Raw genomic sequence first — 22,687 nt, 5'->3', positions numbered from 1 at the left:
AACTAATTCAGATAGAGTGTGGTACACGGCAGTGATGTCTGTTATTCCCCCTTCAATTCTCTTTGGGGATGCAGCCCTGAGCCATGAGATTCAGGCACATAGGAGCTATCCAGGACACTAGTATTGGAACTACAAAACACACTATATCCTTATATGCAGATGACATCTTACTGTACTTTCATAATACCAAACAACATATAGGAAAGGCACTAGAAATTAAAAGTCATTTTGCAAGATATTGGAGCTGCATATAAATATGAAAAAGTCCTACTTGTTCCAGCTCAGAGTAGTAGCCGATGTTGCTGCTTCACAGTTACCCAACTGTCACTGAAACAGGAGAGGGACGTTTTTAAATATTTAAGGTAACAATAATTCGACATAGGCCTAACATGGTAATTGGCAACCTGATAAAGACATTTGCTATATGAGCATCTGCAACATTTTGGATCAAGCTACTCCACTACGTGGTTGGGAGAACTGCCATTGCCAAGATGGTCATGATACTCATCTTCCTATATCTTTTTACAACTTCCCCCAAGACGCTTTTACACTGGAGATGATGAAGTTCAAAAAGAGCAGATTATGAATAGTGGTAGGCAGAAATTAGCTCAAACTAAACATCAGGACCCACTGACGGCTGGTGGCCTACCCATGTCCAACATGGAGAACTACTACCTTGCAGTACAGCTGCATTGGGTGGCTTGGTGAATGACAATATCAACTCTTCCAGAAGCATTACTGCTCCAGGGGAAAATTGGAGAATTGCCCTTGTTGTCAAGCTTTTTGACACTACTAACACCACAATTTAAAATATTATTAAAGGTGGTCAATCGCTGCTGGCACATACTAATATGCAAGATTAAGGGAGCACCAGTATATGCTCCGTTCCCTTCCCTGTAATGCTTACCAGAGTTCAAACAAATAGTACATACAACAAATATACACACTTATTCTGAGACAGACATCACAACACTATAATACTTGTTTAATAATGGAGACCTACACCCTTTCCAGGGCCTACAAGAGGTACAACCAATACTAACAGGCCACTTTTGAACTTTTAATGCAAAAGTGAAGACAATCAGAACCAGGTGGTCTTATGGTGAATAACCCCTCTCACACACACAGTACTTGAAACACTACTGGAACTACGCACAATCCGGAAGCCAGTGACCGGGCTTTACTTGGCATGGCAACAAACGGCAACAACACAACATTCCACATCATGTGAACTTAAAGATATAGGAAGATGAGTATCATGACCATCTTGGCAATGGCAGTTCTTCCAACCACGTAGTGGGGTAGCTTGATCCAGAATGTTGCAGATGCTCATGTAGCAAATGTCTTTATCAGGTTGCCAATTAAACTTACAAAGATTAAGACCAATATAGGCAGCAAACCTAGAGAAAGATATAAGAGACCAAGGGCCATATGTAGGTGTCAAAATACCGGTCGGAATCGGCCGAAAATACCGATTTTTGACATTGGTATGTAGGGGCACTGAAAACATACAGATTCAGTAATTTTACCGAATCTGTAATTTTACCAAATCGGTAAAATTACCGATTCTGTAAAATTACCGAATCAGTAAATTTTACCGATTCAGTAAATTTACCGATCGGTAAAATTACTGAATCTGTATTTTCCTACGTAGGTAGCACTTCTAACAGTGCTACAGGGCCTTTAGAATTCGTTATTTACCATGTAATACAATTGCATGGTAAATAACGAATTCTTGTGTACATGCACATCTGTGCATGTACACCTGTGCCATGTGACACACAGACATGCCCTAAGGGCATGTATGTGTGCCACATGGCGCACAAGCCAGTTACAGGGGTGCAACAGGGTGTTAAAGTGTCACCCTGTCCCCCTTTGCAATTCAGTATTTTTACTGATTCGGTAAATACAGAATCGGTATTTGCTATTGAATCCTATGGGCTTCAAGGCCCACAGGATTCAATAGCAAATACCGATTCGGTACGAATCTTACCGATTCAGTAAAAAATACCGAATTATTACCCACATCAGATTTACCGATTCTAAAATACCGAATCGGTAAAATTCGGTATTTTAGAATCGGTAAAACTAAATTACCTGCATCTAGCCCCAAGAGTGGAACCAGATTCTCGCTTACCGCAAAATATTTCTAGTATTGATAAGTTCAAACACATTGAACATAACATTCCACATCATATGAACTTAAAGACTAATGTGCTCCATCAAGCACATGCAACCACAAAGGATTGATGGCCCACATTTAAGCAGACTGACCAACTTAATTCAAACGTTCTGGTTCTGCACCAAAATAAAGTCATTATGGGAGCATGCTATTCAGACATCTGGCAAAGTAACTAAAATTTGACAGGTAACCTGAAAGCTTGTTTATTGGTCCCAATCCCTTAGATTAAAACAAAATATATGAATTTAAGCTGATTTATTTAGCATGTGTGCTCTGCAAAGGACTTGTTGTCCTAAATTGGAAACCTATGCAAATAACAAAGCAAACCCACACAAACAAATGCCTGGGATACGATGGTGTTAGTCCTTGAACAAGAGACGTCCTTGAACATTCCTCCCGATAATCAAATAATGTAGTAGTCGTAACTGGATCAGCTTCAAAATTAACACTCCCTTACAGGTCAAAATACTAGGCCTGACATGCATACCAGAATTTAGCAGGCAACATGTGAATAGGAATGTTTACCCCAATTACAGTTAACATTCACAAAAGAATGAAACCTTAGGTGGACAAGTAAGACATCAGATAATTAGATAAGGCCGCAATATTTTGTATTAATAGGCTCTCCAATGACTGTCTAGTAGCCTACTATCACCAAAGTAAATATTATCTGTCTAAACTGTTTTAATCTTTCTAGTACAGTAGATGTACACGGGTCAGTACTAAACACCTTGATGCACAATTAAAGGTATTTTTTGTTTTTGTTTTATATAGCGCGAACTCGACCCGAAGATATCAGGTATCAGAGCGCTTTACATGAGCACCAGTTTTGAAACAGTTGGACAAATTCATTTTTGTAAGGCACGGGGAGATTAAATGATTTGCCTAGAATCACAGGATGTTGAGCATCCCTGCTGAGACTCAAACCCGGTTCCCCAGCTTCAAGATCGACTGCTCTAGCCGTAAGGCCACATCCTCTTCCTCATTTGATATGTATGGGAAAACAAATGTGCGTTGTTATGTCAAAGTCAAAGTCAAAGTCAAAAAGCTTTATTTCGATAAAATTTCATTATCATAAAAGCAAGTTAATAAAATTGGTAACGCATATCCAGTTAATAGCAGAAAGTATGACATTTACTAGAATAAATATCCTTTAAAAAGAAATTAAACAGAGTATTTAAGCTTTCTGTCTCGAATAGCCCAAGCCCAGAATAAAAATTTAGCTAGGGCACAGACATAGGGTACATAGCTGTCCGAAACAAGTATCCTAATTGCCACATCATGGCTCCTAGTTCCCAGCTGTCGGCACAAATTCTTCAGCCACACCCTTCTTGGGTTAGCATATTCCTTGCAGACAAATAAGAAATGGGCTAATGTCTCTGGGTAGGCTAAACATGATGGACACAAGTCGGTTTTGCCTGTACAGGATTTCCAAGTTTTGGTAAAAGTATTCAGTGGCAAAGTACCCGTTCTAAATCTAAAATACAGAGACCGGGCAAATGGTTTCCCGATTATGTCTAGGTAGGGTTCTCTCCTGGGACAGTCTTTAAACATCAAAAAATCCTCTGTAAGCCTGCCAATGGATGTGCTGGAATGTCTTTGGGAGCAAATCCATTCCCGATAAAGCTTTTTGAGTATTTGTTTTGGAGGAGAGGTTCTGCTTGACCAGGAATCCGATAGGCCCAAGTTCGACAATGAGGTTTTCATGTCTTTTAGCCATTTGACTCTGGCCCAATGTGGTGACGCCATTATTTCTTCCAGACCTCTGGCGTAGGCACAAAGTTCCTCTACCCGCCAGATACGGGCCCATAATAAGAGAGGACGAAATTTCGCGATTTCGCCAATCTGGGTACAGCCAAGGTCCATAAATAAGGGTAAAAGTGGGGTGCTTTGAGGGAGGGACATTATTTGTCTACAGAAATTATTCTCAGATTTTTGTAGAGCTTCGGTAGATGCAGAGCCCCAAAGTTCAGCTCCATAAAGGGCAGAGCTGACACCTTTGGCAGCATAGATCTCAAGGACTGTTCCTATTGGTTTAAACGAACTGGAACGTTGCTCCCTCAATAGGGCACCTGTGATCCTTTTATTGTTCAACAGCATCTTGTCTAGATGGGGGGTCCAATCCATTTTGTCTGAAATGCGTATCCCTAAGTAATCAAATACCTTTACCCTTTCCAGGGGCTCGGTGTTTAAAATAGGGGGACGCACTTGCTGTTTAGGGGGATTAAGGACGAGGTATTTTGTTTTGTTAGTGTTTATTACCAGGCCCCGATCAGTACAAAATGATTGGAAATTGTCCAAGAGTTTCTGTAGTCCCATTGGGGTTTTAGAGATTAGGAGCGTGTCGTCCGCGAAGAGGAGGGTCGGTATGCGTACCCCCGCCAGGGATGGTTCGTCAGATGGAGATTTGAGTAAGTGCTCAACCACCCCATTGATGTACAAAGAGAAAAGGGTGGGAGCCAGAACACATCCCTGGCGGACTCCTCTCTCGACCGGAATACAGCCCGTTTTCTCCCCTCCAGAACCCCACCTAATTTGGGCAAAGCTGTCCTGGTGAAGTCTGACTAGTAAGGATAGTAGATACTGCGGGAGCCCCATGTTGGCCAGGACCTTCCATAGCAAATCCCTGGGGACAAGGTCAAAGGCAGTCTTTAAATCGATGAATGCGAGATAAAGACTGCCCTTGCCTATCACTACCACCTTCCAATAAATCATCATAAGCCTGAAGGCCTGCTCTATCGTTCCAGTGCCTACTCTAAAACCAGCCTGAAAATCGGTAAGTATTTTGTTTTCATCTACCCAGTTGAGTATCCTGAGTAAAATAACTTTACCGACAACTTTTTGGCTGACATCTAGCAAGCTAATCGGCCTATAATTGGACGGATCATCCCTTGGGCCTTTCTTGTGGATGGGAACCACCTCCGCCCCCTTCCATGACACGGGAATGGGGGCGCCCCTACAGATGGCAAGAAGGAGGGAGTGGATTAGTTTACCCCATTTGACACTATCGGATTTTAGCAAGTCCCCGGGGATGCCATCTGGTCCTGCAGCTTTTTGTGGAATGATGGAATTTATAGCATATTCTACTTCCTTCAATGTAAAGTCAGGATCGCTAGGGAGAAGCATGTAATTAGTATGAAGAGAGGATTGGACAGACCCTCTTTCATTCGGGCCATTATTCGGGCCATTATGGCAGGAGTAAAGTTTGGAAAAGTGAGCCTCCCTTACCTGCCCCGAAATGTTGCAGGTTACAAGGTCACTATCCGGTCTGTTTCGTGCCCTTATGGTGTCCCAGAAGGATTTGGAGTCTTTTTTCATACTGGCTTCCTTAAGGGTTAGCCAGTAGGCATCCTCCCACTCCCTTTTAGCTACCTGTAGGGCCTTTTTATGATCTCTTCTGGCAATTTGGATTAATGGGGGGGACTTCCCTTTGACTGCCTCTATTAGGCGAGATTTGGCCTTCCTGCATGTTGCCGCATACCAGTCGTGTTTGCCTTTAGGTTTAGATAAAGATTTCTGTTTCCCTGAGGGCAATTGTACCCAAAAAAGGTCCCCTATGGTTTTTACAGCAGCTTCAAAAATAGCGGTGGCCTTGACTGCTGCTTTAGTTAGGTCAATAGAGCCAATTTCGGCTTGCGTGCCCTTAACCACTTCGTCTATGGTGGATAGTTTGTCGGTATTACACATAAACTTGCTCCACTTTAGACGCCTGCCACAAGTGGAAACAGTAATCCCCTGTGGGCGGCTCAATGAGACTGGCAATACTTCGATGGGCCAAGGATTTTTTAAGGATAAGGAGAGTGGGTTATGGTCGCTCTCTATGGTATTGTTAACAACCATGTCGTTAACATGGCTCCAGAGGCCCCTATCCAGCAGAATATAGTCAATCCATGTACAGTGACCAACTCTGTTGAATGTGGGAGCACCCAGCAGGTCAGATCGAGTGCGGCCATTGGCAGCTCTTAATCCAAACTCCAATGTGAGTGCATTTAGATGGATTGCACTGCTAGTCCAGCGCTTGATGGGTGGGATAGAGAGGGTAGGGATACCCCATCTACTATCCTCTTCTCCTAGGTCAGGTATTCCTTCTAGGGGGAGTGGCTCGTATGTACAATTGAAATCCCCTGCTACTAAGATATGTCCAAGTCCAATCTGCTCTCCTAGCTGGGCCTCAAGCTCCATCATTGTGGGTGAGATGCGCCCATTTTTTGTTCCCCTGATATAGACATTATAGAGGTCAACAGTTATACTTCCCCGTAGGCCCAATAGGGAAATACCAAGAATATCCGGTGTTCCTGCCTTCTTAGTAATTATCCTGCAGTTAAGCAGGATACTTATCCAAATAATAAGCCCCCCCGATGGCCGCCCCTTTCCTGCCTTGGGTTTTGCTGCTGGTGTAGAAAAAGTGACAAACCCAACCCGGTGCAGCGGTTCAGTGGCCCATGTCTCTTGAAATATGCAAATTTTATGGGCATCAACCAGGGCATTCCACTCCGGGAGGCCTAGTTTCCTTGAGATCCCAGCAAGGTTCCAACTGAGGATTTTTAACTCGCCATGTGCTGAGTTCCCGTCTGGGATCACAGTACATTGGGGGTTAGATGGATCTACTCTACCCCTAATTAGTGTAGGTGGTGACACCTCTAAGTTTGTAGGGAGAGATGTACCCAGTACTGCATCCTTCGTAGTGAAATTAGCATAAGGGAGGTTAGTATCTGAGCCTCCCTTAAGAGGAAGTCAATAAACCTCATCCAATACACAGTACCTATTTGGATGGGCAAACTGTGAATAGGAGGGGTTAAAGGACAAGGACGAAGACGGATCCTGCCATGGCTGTTGCCAATGATGATTAACAGAAATTGGTTGCTGGGGGAGTTGTTGCCACTGCTGGGCAGGTTGGAAAAAAGGTGGTAAGGAGTGGAAAGGTTGTTGCCACTGGGGGCCAGCATGGTGCGGGACAAGAGATGGAAAATTAGGCGGCTGCTGCCAGTGGTTAGGGGCATATTGGGGGGGACGTACAGGCCCTTGATTACTTGAAATAATTGGCCGGTGGAAGTTGGGTCTTATCAAGTTGGGGAGGAAGTAAGACAAGGGGAGTGGTTTGATTTGGGTGGCAGGACCGCTGTTAGGTGCATTGCAGATGAAAGTCGCAGCCCCCACATCCCTAAAATTGACAGTAATTACATCCCCTGATATTGTTTTCTTACTCCTACCCACCCAATCCCCTCTACGCACAGTAAGGATTTCCCCGCTCATACTACTAGGTAGTGGTCTGTGTAATTGAAGCCACTGGGCACATTTATTTCTTAACTCTACATAGGTCTCTTTGACTCCTTCCTTCAGTGGAGGGACAGCAGTCAACACAACCACAAAAGGAGAGACTTCTGGTGGCAGGCTAATAGATTTATAGCGGGCCTGCCTTGGCTTAGGGGCTTCAGAGTTATTGGTAGAGTGAGAGGCTAGGTTATTCGTAGGTTTCCCTTTGGAATCCTTGGCTTGGGAGGTGGTAGATTTGGTACCAGCGGCTAGTTGCTGCACGGATGAAGGATCGCTCACCGCTTTTGAGGTGGAAATAAGTGGCGGTTGAACAAGATTGTTCCCTGAATGGGGAGAATGTGGTGCAGGTTGGTCCTTGGAAGATGGAAAGATTTTCGTCTTATCGGTTGTGGACTTAGTGACCTTAGCTGGGGGTTGGGGATTGGGTGGTAGTTCTCTGTGCCCCTGTTGCTGTACAGGCCCAAGCTCATTAATCTTATTGGGCCATTTAGTATTAATGAGCGATGTTAGTCTATCGAGTTTAGAAATCAGGGGTTTGATTTGGGCCGCTATTGTAGCTTCAAGATCATGCTTGAGGTCCGTGACCATGTTTTCGACCCAGCATGGAATGCCAGGCGCTGTGTGTGGAGTAGGTGTTACCAAATTATGGTTACTAACTTTGGCTTTGGTCTTCTCCTTGGGTTTAGACTCCTTGGGTTTAGGCTTAGTCACTACTTTTGTGGGTATAAAAGTAACCTTACCCCTGGAATCACTGGGCACGAAAGGGGTCGACTTGGCAGTTAGCCCATCCAGGCCCGGCTCCGTCTCTCTAGGTGTCCGACAGGCTTCTAGGTCTGGGGTCGCCTCCAGATCCACAAAGGACGGGTCCGACTCTGAACAGGTAACTGACAAGTCGACGGCACTCGGTACTGTAACAGTGCCTATGGTGGTCAAGGGCAAAGGCAAAGAGCAATTGTTCAGAGCTTGCTGAGAGGGTGAATTTACATTTGCAAGGGAGCCCAGGGAGGAGCGTTTGGCATTCATGAGGTCCAAGGAGACTCTTTTCTCTAGGAGTACAATGCTCTTGTCAATTGTCTCATTTACCCGTGAGATGAAAAGGTCAATGGGACCAGTCACTTGTGCTACCTCCGTAGCTTTTTTGGTACAGCTTCTTGTTTTGTGCCGCATGGTTGACGTTGGTAAGGCTATACCAGGTATTGGATGGCTGTGGCTCAAAGAAGAATAAGCGACAATCGGCCTACCTGGATGGTGGTTTCAGGGCGATAAGACAGGGATTCAGGGCCTGGGCCGTCCTCTGCCGTCCTTGAACGGCCTTAAACGGCCCGCTCTTTGCCCGGTCTTCGCCCCGGCCGTTGCCCCGCGCGCGTCCCGCGTGCGCGTTGGACTGCACGAAGTTATAGGAGGAGCAGGTGAGGTGAAGGGGGCGGGAAGAGGACCAGCTGCGGCCGATCAGCGCCGCGCTGCACGCTGGTCCTCGCAGTCCCGCCTCGAACAGAAGGGTTGGTGGTGACTCCCTGGAATCGCGTTGGTGCTCCTGTGCACTACCAGGTATCCTTGGGCGAGTTAGACAGCAAGAGTCTTTGCCTTCAACCGACACCCGCGGAGCGGGGGCCGCGAGGCGTGGAGCTTGAAGCAGGCGCTGGAAACAGGGAAGAAAGGCTAAGAGGCAAGCAGGCAGCACTCTCAGCGTCCCAAAGGCAGAACCCACACTGCTCACACACCGCTAGGTCTTTATCGGTGGAGGGGGCGGGAAGAGGACCAGCTGCGGCCGATCAGCGCCGCGCTGCACGCTGGTCCTCGCAGTCCCGCCTCGAACAGAAGGGTTGGTGGTGACTCCCTGGAATCGCGTTGGTGCTCCTGTGCACTACCAAGTATCCTTGGGCGAGTTAGACAGCAAGAGTCTTTGCCTTCGAGCGGCACCCGCAGAGCGGGGGCCGCGAGGCGTGGAGCTTGAAGCAGGCGCTGGAAACAGGGAAGAAAGGCTAAGAGGCAAGCAGGCAGCACTCTCAGCGTCCCAAAGGCAGAACCCGTTGTTATGTTAAAAATTAATAAAGACTGGGGGGCATGGCTTGGCGCCCGAGGGACATGGCGGCATCTGAGTGAGGCTCCGCGGCGGGACCAGGAGACACAACTCTGCAGGCTGTCCGCACACACACCAACGATGTGAACGGACGTCGAAAGTCGCCGGGAGCATTTTCAGCCGCTTGAGGACCTTTGTGGTGCAGAGCGACACTGTATTTTGAAGTAGTGAGTCTGTTGCGGTCCCATCTTTAGTACGGCTGCCATTTTGAATTACTTGTGCGATTAACTGCGCTCTTACAAGCTTCCCTCAACAAAGTCCTATCAGAACAGGATGTTTTTTAATGTTTCAGCAGACTAGGATTACCAAATGTATACAGCAATTTAGTGTTTGAAATATGGCATATGCTCATTTTTAACGTTCTTTACGTTTTCACCACATCATGCGGGGCAGCCATTTTAGGAGAACTGCTTCTTCCCAGAAATTCTCCTAAAACCAATGTGTGATGGTGTCATGCCTCTTATGCTTCACTAGTTTTTGTTATGGGTTTCGGTATTTTCTTATCTTGATGCTCCTCAAGCTGGAATTTGGTGTTTTAGTGCCGCATCTCATCATTTGCCCCTCGTGTTAGCACTGGTGTGACAAGCTGTAAGGTGGCCATTTTAGATTGAGGCTCATCTCTACAGATATTCACTACGCACCGTCTATGGCCCCTACCACACGATTTTCAAGGAGGTATTTCTTTTGTTTGTGACTACTGCATTTGATTAAAAGAGACCTCTGTGTTTTTGGACTCACAAGATTACTCATAGATGGTGACGCTAGGTCTCCTGTCCGTAATACCTCCCTCCTACATGTGTAGTCTCACAGCACGGTGATTCACTCTCTTTAAGTGGGCACAGAGAAAAAGTGTGTGATATACAATATTATGGGCAGAACAAAGTCACTATATCCTCCATCTTCTAAACTTAAACGCATCTTTGTAAAGAAGTCAAGGATTTTCTCTGAGTTTTCCAAATTAGAAGATTCTTTAACATCTTCCTCGCATAGCTCAGAAATAACGATGGAATCCTCTCAAATCGCTTCAGGGAAATCAAATACCAAATGACTGAAAAAAGACCCTCCTTCACCTCCTAAACAAACGTCGCTTGTTTCCATGGAGTTATTACTGGAGGAAATTAGAGCCCTTAGTCCTTTCATGGAAGAGACTAATGCTAAACTCCAAGTCTTGACGGACAACTGGTCACAACTTGAAACAAGAGTTACTTCAGTTGAGCAAACGGTTACTTCTTTAAAAGAAACTTGTGTCAATGTCTCCCATCTTCATTCTCAAGTCTGTACACTCCAAAAGCAGGTTGAGGACTTGGAAAACCGCAATAGACAAAATAATTTACATATTTACGGGTTAAGTGAAGGACTCGAAGGATCTGACCTGCTCGCTTTCTACAAATCATTCCTCCCTAATTTGCTTCATATGACAGAAGACACAGTTCTAAATATCCAATGAGCACACCGGCTAGGTCGTCTACCATCTCTTGCATCTCCTTCACAAAGGCCAATAGGAGTCATCCTGTATTTCTTAGAATACACAGATTTATTGAAAGTTCTGGTGGCAGTTAAATCTTTCCCAAAAATTACCTGGTCTAGCTCCTCTTTGTTTTTTGCTCAAGACCATGCTAAAGCTACTGCCAATCAACGTAAGGGATTTCTAAATATGAGAGCTGATCTTTGCTCAATGGGTGCCAGATATGGTCTTTTTCACCCCTGCTTATTCAAAGTTACATACAACAATAGAACAACTACATATGAAGATCCGCTACGCATGCAAAGTTTCATTAACTCTTGAAAAACGTCAGCTATGGAATCATCTGGACCTTCCTCTTCATTCACTGGTTGAACTTTCATGATGCTCTCTTCTGTATCTTGATCTTTGCACTATACTTTTTGATTGTTTAAATGCTGAATTTTTATTAATTATCATCACATTTGGGATTCTTCGCCATAGTTTTTGCTTTTATGCAGCTGTTAATGGCTGATGTTCACTCCTATGCATGGTTATTGTTGTTATTGTGCGTTTCAGTTCGATACCTTAACCTTTTATTCTCTCCCTTCACTTCCACAGGTTCCCTATCCCTGTCTTATGATGTCTTCCTGGTTCCCCCTTTCAGCCGATCTTAGATGTGCCGTCCATCCCATGTGGTTCCATCCTCCGTCCTTGTCTACATGTTTTCTCTGCATGTAGGTATGTTCCTCTCCTACATGTTTATTTTTCCTCTACCCCTAATCTCTTCTCTCTTCTTTCTTGTAATTGATATTCTCCTTCTTTTTGTTCCTTTTCAATACACTACTCCCAATTCTAGGTCTGGTTCTAGAATTGATGTTGCTTTTCCCCAATCTCTATTGTTTATAATTTTTGTTATTTCACAATTCCTTCTCTCCCTTTTTCATCGCTGTCATACCCTTTGCTATATTCCCTTCTACTCATTGTTTTTGTTTTTTATCTCTCTCCAAAATTCCTCTCCTTTTTGCACTATTTGTCATATATTTCTCTTTCCTCTTTCGAGCTATGGTCATTATATGTATGATACTTTATTTTCCTCATGTTTTTCTTCACAGTTAGATTTTTCTGGTTTATTACTGTATGTTCTTGTTATTTCTTGTTCCTCCTAGCTCATTATGCTGTTAAAGTTAGTTTCATGGAATGTTAGAGGGCTCAATTCCCCCATTAAACGACAAAGAGTACTATCTCATCTGGCTTAGTTAAATGCAGATATAGTACTCCTGCATGAGACTCATCTTAGAGCAGATGAGTCATTAAAATGAAAAAAAGGTTGGGTGGGTGAATTATTTAACTCTAGCGGTGATGGTAAGCATAACGGAGTTATGATGTTATGTCGCAAGTCCCTTCATTTTAAATTCATCTCACAGGACGCTGAAGCAGATGGCCGTTGGCTTAATGTTAAACTGTCGCTGAAGGATGCCCCAGTCTCTTTTTTTATTTTTTATGCCCCTACTGGTGGTGACGCTTCTTTTTGGCTTTCAGTAGCCAAGCAGATCACTCTTCATATCCAAGACAATTAATCAGGTTTTCGATCCTTTTATAGATCGAAATTCTAAAGTGTAATTTATCCCTAACAAAACACATACATCTTTTATTCATACGGTTGTACAACATAAACTTTTGGATGCCTGGAGATTATGTAACCCTACTACAAGGGAATACACCTTTTATTCCCCGGTGCATCACCCTCAGTCACGACTTGATTCTTTTTTTGTATAGCATAACCTTTCGTAAGCACTTACATGTGCAGAAATTGGCCCTATATTATTATCAGATCATGCCCCTATTTCAATTGATTTGGACATCTTACCCAAAACCAGTGCTCCCAGAAGGTGGCGATTTAACAACTCTCTACTCCTAGATCCACAATTTTCTTCCTCATTCAAAACCTTTTCTGACTAATACTTTCTCCTAAATCAAACAGATTCCCTACCTCCTTCAATTATTTGGGATGCCTTTAAAGCCTCTGGAAGGGACTTTATTATAACATATGTGTCAAAGAAACGTACTATTGCTCCTAATCGTACGCGTTCTTTATTCCAAGACATTAAGAGACTGGAGCAATCATTTTACACGTCCAATTCAAATGATGTTCTTAATTCCCTTATAAAAGCTAAGTTGCAGTTTAATAAGGAATCAACAGATAATGCCACGTTATATTTATTGAAATCGAGCGTAAAATTTTATGGTGGTAGAAACAGGACAGGAAAACTTTTGGCTAATTATTTAAAAACTAAACAGAACAAAGTGAATATTGATTCTATATTAAAGTTCAAAGATATGGACATCTTAAATGAGTTTGCTTTATTCTATAAAAAACTGTACTCTTCCGAAACAGACCCCACAGACCATACACTCTCACATTTCTTTTCATTCATACAAAAACCCCAACAGTTTTCTGATGATTTATCGTTACTGGAAACTAAGATAACACAACAAGAACTCTTGGATGCACTTAAACTTTTGAAAAAAAAGACAAGGCTCCTGGGTCAGATGTATTCACTGTTGAGTTCTTTCTTCATTTTTCCAATTTATTAATGACTAAACTACACCTAATAATTGAATCCTTTCAGTCTTTGGGAAAATCTGGTGGTGCATTTTCAGATGCTCACATATGTTAAATACCTAAAGAGGGAAAGGATCCGAAGTATTGTAAAAACGTCAGACCCATTTGGCTTGTTAATATAGATTACAAGACTTTCTCCAAAGCATTAGCACTTCGCTTAGACCATTACGTCCCAAATATATTAGGCAAGGAACAATCTGGTTTTGTGAAAGGACGAGTTATACAAGACAAACCTAGACTTTTATTCAACATTTTATCCAAAGCTCCATATTTGAATCATCCCCTCGCAGCTATAGCACTAGATGCAGAAAAAGCATTTGATAGTTGAATGGCGCTACTTGTTTTATACCCTTAAGTGGTTTGATTTTGGCACAAACTTCATTTCTCTAATTTCACTATTATATTCTAATCCTCATGCTGCCGTATGTGCTAACGGTTTAATATCACCATTCTTTGACCTTGATAGAGGGGTGCGTTAGGGATGTCCCTTGTCCCCCTTTCTTTTTAATTTGGCTCTCGAGCCCTTCCTTTCAAGAATTTGTCAAAACACATGAATAAAAGGTTTTCAGACCTCTACAACTAATGTTAAACTTGCGACGTAAGCTGACAATATTTTGCTTTTTATTTCAAACCCCAGTGAGCCGATCCCAGCCTTTTTAGAAGAAGTTCGATCTTTTTCATTAATACCAGGTTACAAACTAAACAGCGATAAATGTGAGATTTTACCTTTGACTAAATATACTTTTAGAGCTGATTTCACTTCAACTAATTTTGCTTGGAAACCATCCTCTATTAAATAATTAAGTTTAACATTTACATCAACAATAAAAGGTACAGTCACGCTATGCATGAATAATTGCATTCAAAAACTTACAGAGCTCACCAATAAATGGCATACTCTTTATCTCTCCTGGTGGGGCCGCCTGGATACTATTAACTCCTTCCATGCTCATGACGAGCTGAGCTCGTCATGAGCCACAGCGCTCCGGTGCTCATGACGAGCTCAGCTCGTCATGAGCCATGGAACGCTCGCATGCGAGGATAAATCCCCTGCTGTGCTGAGCGTTCCACGGGAACGGGTGTGGCCATGACGAGCTGAGCTCGTCATGAGCACAGGAGCGCCGTGCCTCATGATGAGCTCAGCTCGTCATGAGCATGCGGGCGCCGTGCGCGCCCCCCCCCCTCCTCCCCAGCACAGCGGGAAAATAACCCCCGCAGCGAAGTGGTTAAGAAGATGCTTCCCCCATAGTTTTATATACCATCTCCAATATTTCAGTTTCCATTTCCACTGTTATTTAAATCCATATACTCAGTGCTATCTTCCCTTTTATGGAATAAGAAGAAACCACGTATGTCTACCTCTAAGTTATCACGCCCTAAAGCTGAAGGTGGAGTCAATTATCTACATTTTTTTGCTTATCACAAAGCATTTCTATTGCGACAGGCTACATACTGGTAGCTTGACTCTAAGGAGGATTATCCCCTTTGGGCATTAGTTGAACTTTCGTTCCTTTCTCCTTTTTCATTTCAAGAATACCTTTCTTTTTCTCATAAGCCCTAAACACTATCCACTCCTTTAAGTTTACCTCTAAATTTTTGAGCCCTATATTTACTTTATGATACTCTTGAATCCTTTTTGACCTCATCCTTTTGGCATAGCAAAAATCTATTGATTTGTGACAAACCCTTTTATTAGAAAACATGGAGACAACGTGGCATAATATGGGTACATCAATTATTCTCAAATGAAGAATTTATTTTGTTTTCTTCATTAAAACGGCTATATGCTTTACCTACCTCATTCATTTCCAAATTTCAGATTCTTCATGAAGCTGTGCTTGATGTATACATGCAATTATCAAACAAAACCCATACTACTCCTACCATTCCCATACATACAGATGTATCCAATCTTCTACACACTCAACCCAAGGCATCAACCTTATATACCTTTTTGCAATCCATTCCTACATTAAGACAGAAATCAAGTGTTGAGTAGATATGGGAGAAAGATTTTAATATGGTATGGCCTCTCACTTTATGGAATAGTATATGGACTAAAATACGCAAATCTTTAAGATTAGCTAGCTTAACGCAAACTTTGTTTTATGTTTATAATAGGCTCTTGTTATCTCCTCAGATTATACATAAAAGATTTCCTAATGTACCGGATAGCTGTTGGTCATGTACCTCTCCAAACGCAGATTTATTCCATATGTTGTTTTCGTGTCCACCAGTATATATTTTCTGGAAACAGGTCTGGTTTCAAATCAGTCTAATTGTTGGCACACATATCCCGTTTTCTGTAACAAACATCTTCTTAGGCAGCCTTTCATCGATTTGGGATACTATTCCAATTAATTTTAAAATAGTTGACTTATTAATAGCAGTTGCTTTCCAACAAATAACAAGAAATTGGAAGGACTTTACAAAAATGTCATATAAGGCCTGGTGGTATGATGTTTGTCACAACCATAGACTAGACACATTCTCCAATTCACCCACACCCATAGCTATGAAGAAACTCCAATTATGGTTAACGGTTACAACTTTCTTCGACACTTGCGCCAAAACACAATCCTCGCTGAAACCCTCCCAAAAAGAAGTACTCAAACCTCCATAGCTCTTCTAGCTGTCCTTCTATTTATTTTGTAATATATTTATTATATTTTCCTTGTTTACTCAATGTAGTAAGTGTTATCATTTGTTTTTATTCAAGTATTTATGCTGCAATATAAATGTATTATAATTAAGGCTCCCTGTTTTCCGTTTTTACGGAATTTTTACAGATAAATACAGATAGAAAACCATTTATTTTGTTGTCTGTATATATTTTTTAATGTGGATAAAAACGGAAATTGGGTGCTTTTTGAGTGATTCGAAGTACACTTTGCCATGACTGCCAGGACAATAACTGTGTGAATTGATAGGTAAGGGGGGTTAAAAAGAAAGAATTTTAGTAAAAAGTCTTAAACAGCAGTTGATATGCACAAGGCTGATACTGAAATGTGCATATTTTGATATAAGTGCATTGATTTTTCTTCTGCGGGGGTTCATAATACTGAAACCTGGCAGGCATTCAAGCACGGCTGCATATTTATTGGTTAAATAAATCTGGAAACATACCAGTTTCAGCTTTCTTTTTTCACAAAACTCATAATATATATGGATAAATACAGATAAAGTTGGCAAAAATAAATACAGATAAATACAGACGGAAATGGCAGAAAAATAAATACCATAAAACCGGGAGCCCTACATATCTGATGATTAATTGTGTGTATTGTACATTGACACCTCTTTACCCTTAAATAAAGTTATTTTTTGAAACTAAAAGAAATTAATAAAGACATTTTAAAAAGTGTGCCAGATTCTACTAATTCACTAACCCCATGTGCATTAATGCACTTTATTCACTGAACAGTATCATGGAAATTTAAGGACAGATCCACTGTACTACCTATCCAGTGGTCTCTAATTTGCCTCAGTTCTGACCAGTGTTGAGCCAAAAAGCTTTAGATTCCCAATTCCTGCATCATTAACAAAAGTTTCTTGAGGGAGCTGCATAGCATTTACGATATGAGTTCCAACCAATGTTACTGGCTCAATAATCAATATATTCTGAAATGCTAAATTTCCTTCAATAATTGAACATACTTCTGGAGCGCCCGCTCCACCCACCCCAGGCAAATTGCTTTTTAAGTCATATCTGTTCTTGCTCATAATACTGATCCAACATGCCTTAGAACCAGCAGTCGAAGTGCATTAAAAAAAGCATGGGGGCAATTCTTGACCGGCAGGCATCACCGTGAGGGCAACGGCTCGGTACTTTTCTCACCTGTTGACCAGCGAGCGCCATGAGGGAAACGGCCGGTCCACCAGCAGTCCACGCCACCAGCAGACCACAGTTCCCAGGTGCCCCAGCGACAGAGGTGCACCCGGGACGTCAGAGGCAGCGCCCGGAGGCGCCAATAAAGACCGGAGCGCCGAGCGCTCTGTTGGGGGCAATTCTTGACCGGCAGGCATCGCCGTGAGGGCAACGGCTCGGTACTTTTCTCACCTGTTGACCAGCGAGCGCCGTGAGGGAAACGGCCGGTCCACCAGCAGTCCACGCCACCAGCAGACCACAGTTCCCAGGTGCCCCAGCGACAGAGGCGCACCCGGGACGTCAGATGCAGCGCCCGGAGGCGCCAATAAAGACCGGAGCGCCGAGCGCTCTGTTGGGGGCAATTCTTGACCGGCAGGCATTGCCGTGAGGGCAACGGCTCGGTACTTTTCTCACCTGTTGACCAGCGAGCGCCGTGAGGGAAATGGCCGGTCCACCAGCAGTCCACGCCACCAGCAGACCACAGTTCCCAGGTGCCCCAGCGACAGAGGCGCACCCGGGACGTCAGAGGCAGCGCCCGGAGGCGCCAATAAAGACCGGAACGCCTCCCGTCCCGCGGGACGCGCGCGGGCAGCGCCGGGCTAAGCCTGACAAAGGGCGGGCCCTCTGTGGCCCTCGGAGGCCGGAGGAGGCCGGGACGGGCGCACCCCCCTAACACTTCCATTTTAAGGTACCTGACTGTTTCCTGACTACGTGTTTGGGCAGATGCTTTGAGGATTACTGACACTACTTTTCCATATTTGCGCTGGGAGCTTTACCATACTGATATCTAGTAAACTGTGTTGCTTTGCTATGCAATTCGTGAGGTAACCCATATCTTCTCCCACGCATCTGTTGATGGATTTGCCCTACAGATTTGTCATTTGATCCCACTTTGTGACCGGCTAAGTATACTACCTGCTATTATTGACATGTCTCCAAGGGGCAGTCGCAGCAAAACAGCTGCTGTTGGGGGTGGTTCAGTAATTGGCCCTATTGACAATTTTATAATTAAGGCCAATGATGCTATAAACCAGGGTATTTCTCTTTTAGAACGTAGGGTCTCACAAGATCTGGCGCATGTCAAACGTTCATCCCTTGGTCTTATTGCTTCTGCTACCACACCTACCTAGGTCATGCCTAACAATATCAGACCCTTAGTAAATGTATGCGCAGATATTCATACCATCCCAAGTGAGGTTAATTTATCTGCCTCAATTCCTCTGATAGACTCTGAGACAGATATTAGCATGGATTTGGAGAAGACTCCAGACCTGCATATCAACCCCACCCCTGAAGTAACACCAGCAGACAACACGAGGCAATTAAGAGGCAGACGTGAGGGTGCCATTCAAAAACATAAACAATATGCACTGAAGCCACGGTCCCCAAAGGTCAGAAAACATGGCCTGCCCAAAAAGAAAACTAGGAAAGGTGTTAACTCCAACTCCCATCCAAATAGGAGTAAGACAAATGAGACCATTGAGGAGGATGAAAGAGAGGAGGAGCAGCAGGGTGGGACATCAGACAAGGATGGTAAAATTAATGATAACATTGAAACTGTAAATGATCACATGCTGGAAAGGTTGGGTGAGCTACTTAGTATTTATTTGTCCCCCATTGAAAGCAGGCTCACTCGGATAGAAAAGCAAATAGCCGAATTAAGCATTCCAATTAAGAGTCTATCTAAAGATGGTGCTGTAAATGGTGCACTCAAACCTACTTCTATTAAAATAGTAGGCACCAAACCTAACATCTCACAAGCACCAATTACAATTACAAATACAAACACTGTACCTAAACCCCCATCAGTCCCACCTAAAGGGACTATTGCTAGCCAGTCAACAGTTAATCCCAGTACTAATAATGCAGCCCCAGATATAAGGAAGGACCAGAACACTAAACAACTAAATGGGACTACTGTGAGCCAATCTCTGAATCTCGCAAGTAGTTGCCCTATGGTCCAACCGCAACAGAAAACAATAAGGCAGGTTCCTTCCAATATTAACCTTCCACCGGAATGTGGGGCATATGTGCTGGTCTTAATGTATCTAAACTGAGGAAGGACCAAGATGAAACTCCCACATCCCTCAAAAACAAAACCTTACACTGGTTAATTGCAAATTGCAATTTTCCTATAGAAGGTGCAAGGGAGATCATCAATACCCAGAGAGTGGGCTGGATAGGCCCACTCCGGAAAAAGTTTGAGGGTGATTGTGTTACAATAAATTTTAAAAACCCCCAATGGGCAGAGAAAACACTAGCTAATGCTCCATTACCCTCACCATGGGAATTCAATACTACACTCCTTCCACTAGGATATTTTTACAGACATTTGATACCCCCTAAACAAGCTATGGCGAATCACCCCACAATTCCTTATCAAGATTTGAATTTTGGAGCAAGGATTAAATCACCGCTCTTTACCCAAAACCAGGATTTTAATCCTAATTACATGAACGGAATCAGGTCCCTATGTCAGTACCTTTCTCCCACCCCCTCCATCATCCGCAATTCTCAAACATGCACCAACATAACTATAGAGATAGCTCTTACCCTGTCCCTGATCCTCATCAGTTTACACCGATAATTGAGTCTAGGTCAATATTCAACATCCCTACTCACAATCGGTTTGAATATTTTTCTAACTTAGATGAGCAGGACTGACTGGATACAATGGCTAAAAGTAACATTCACACTCAAGTCACAGTTAGCAAACCAAAGGGACATTCAGCACCAGTTGTAGATTGTCAAGATCTGAATGGTCCTGCGGAAATTATGCCCGTTAACAGTATTTTGCCTGTTGTTACCAATACCGTCTATGATAAAACAGGGAGTACTGGGGGCAGGCCTGGTAAACGTTGCACTACCCATGGTCTATCAATTCTAAGCTGGAATGTTGCAGGACTGGAATCTAAGTTATTGGACCCTGCATGGATTGAGATAATTAATGATGTGGATATTCTTATGTTCCAAGAAACATGGGCTGTTGAGAATTTGTACATAGAGGGCTATCACTGTTTTAGCTTAACATCACCCAAACCCAGTTTCGGCTGAGCAGTGGGTGGCCTATTCATTGGGATTAGGATCTTGGCAGGTGGTACAATTAGAGACCTGCAGAGTGATAATTATGATAATCCCAATATTCAAATTTTGGAATATAAGTTAAAGTCAAAGACCACGGTTTATTTAATTAATTTTTATAATAATGATTTTTATTGTGTACCGAATAAGAATCTTTTGACATTATCAAAGGTTTTAAGCAAATTGGAATGCTTCTCATCAGTAGATACTGAGTCAGGTATCCTAATAGGGGGTGATTTTAATGCGAAATTAACAGAGAGTCATGGGTCCGGAAACCAGATCTACCTTGACCCAGCGGAACGCAGGGGTTCGGAACTGTCTAAAATATTAACCGAATTTGACCTTGCTGACGCCATGAGAGTAGGGTATAATCCTAACTCCCCTTATGCCCCTACATTTATTAGCAGGGATAGCAGCTCTTCTATTGATTATGTATTCACGTCACCACTGCTAACAGATTGTATAGTTAAAACTTCTGTGGTGCAAACATCTTTTAGTGATCATAATCCACTGGTTGTAATTCTGAATCTCGCACCAAGCCCGATTTTTATGAATTTAAATGTCACAAGGGACATCACACCGTCAATTGACGGCCTTCGACTAAAATGGAGAGGAGTTGACTGTGGGGCCATTTTAGATAGCGTACAAACGCTACACTCACATTTGCTTGTCTCTTGTTTGTCCCCAAGTGGTAACCATGATAAATTAATTGCTGATTTTGAAGTATTGTGTTCAACCATTAAAACTCTTCTGTCAGTTCCATTAACCAAGGAAGGCAAAGAGCCAAGGTGGCTTGATTCATCTTGCTCCTTGGCAAACAGGGAGCTAAGAAAGGCACTTTCTGCCAAACCTAGGTGTAAAGCTACTGTTCAATCTGCCAGAAAAAATTATAAAGTTATAATATCTGAAAGGAAGGCTAATTTACTCTCCAAACAGTGGGACTCTTTGGTGATCAGCGCAAATTTGGGTGGCAGTGGCCCATTTTGGTCTGCTGTCAGAAAAACGAGGGAAATGGGAAAGAAGCTCACCCAAATTAGCTGTAATATAACAAGCGCAGTTTGGGAGACCCACTTTTCAAGAATCTATGCAGCCCCACCTGAGGAGCATCCTTTTTCTAATCTAGGACAATCAGGCGGCCTACAGATTCTTGATCACAAAGTTAAAATAGCCATCAAAGAGAGTCTGGGAAATAAGGCGCCCGGCCCTGATGGCCTCCCCATAGATATTATTAAACATAACGTTGATTTGTGGACACCAATACTTCTTAATGTTTTTAATAGTCTCCCAAAAGCAGCCATGCCGGCCACATGGGCAACCAGTACTATCGTCCCAATCTATAAAAATGGAGACAGGTCAGATCCTGCGAATTATCGCCCTATCTCCCTTTTGGATAACACCTTAAAAGTCTTGGGACGTATAATTTGCAATAGAGTATTGGAATGGGCAGTTGACACAGACTTTTTAGACCCTTGCCAGATGGGGTTCCGGAGCGGGTGGGAACAGTGGAGCAATGTCTAAATTTGAAATTATTAATTGACAAATATAGTGTTGCCCGCTCATCTCCCACCTACCTTGCTTTTATGGATCTTTCATCCGCTTTTGATCTTGTGAATAGATCCAAACTCTGGTTAATCCTTTCACTCAATGGCCTTGATGACACTCTTGTAAGGTTCTTAGCCTACCTCCATACTGACCTGAAAGCACAGGTTCGTATCGGGATGGGGGGAGAGGTCTCAGGAGCCATCGATATAGGGAGAGGGGTGAGACAGGGGTGCGTTTTAGCACCCCTGTTGTTCATCATTTATATTAATGGTTTATCTATCTGTCTGAAAAAAGTCACCACAAATGTTCCAACAATTTCAGGGAAACCCCTACCTGTGCTTTTATACGCAGACGATGCGGTGCTTATGGCCCGCACTCCTAACGCTCTTCGTCTCCTTGTATATAGTTTTGTTAATTTTATGGAGGGTCTGGATTTGAGGGTAAATTTTAAAAAATATTTTATTATGTCCTGTGGCCCTGGCAAAAGGAAACTCAATAATATACAGATAGGTACAGATAAACTCGAATCTGTCCCTAAATTCCCTTATCTAGGGTTGGTTTTCGCTGCGAACGGCTCGTGGAGTGGGCATCTG

This window comes from Lissotriton vulgaris, chromosome 12, assembly GCF_964263255.1.
Source record: "Lissotriton vulgaris chromosome 12, aLisVul1.2, whole genome shotgun sequence".
NCBI classification, from domain to species: domain Eukaryota; kingdom Metazoa; phylum Chordata; class Amphibia; order Caudata; family Salamandridae; genus Lissotriton; species Lissotriton vulgaris.
This window is presented reverse-complemented; position numbering follows the sequence as displayed.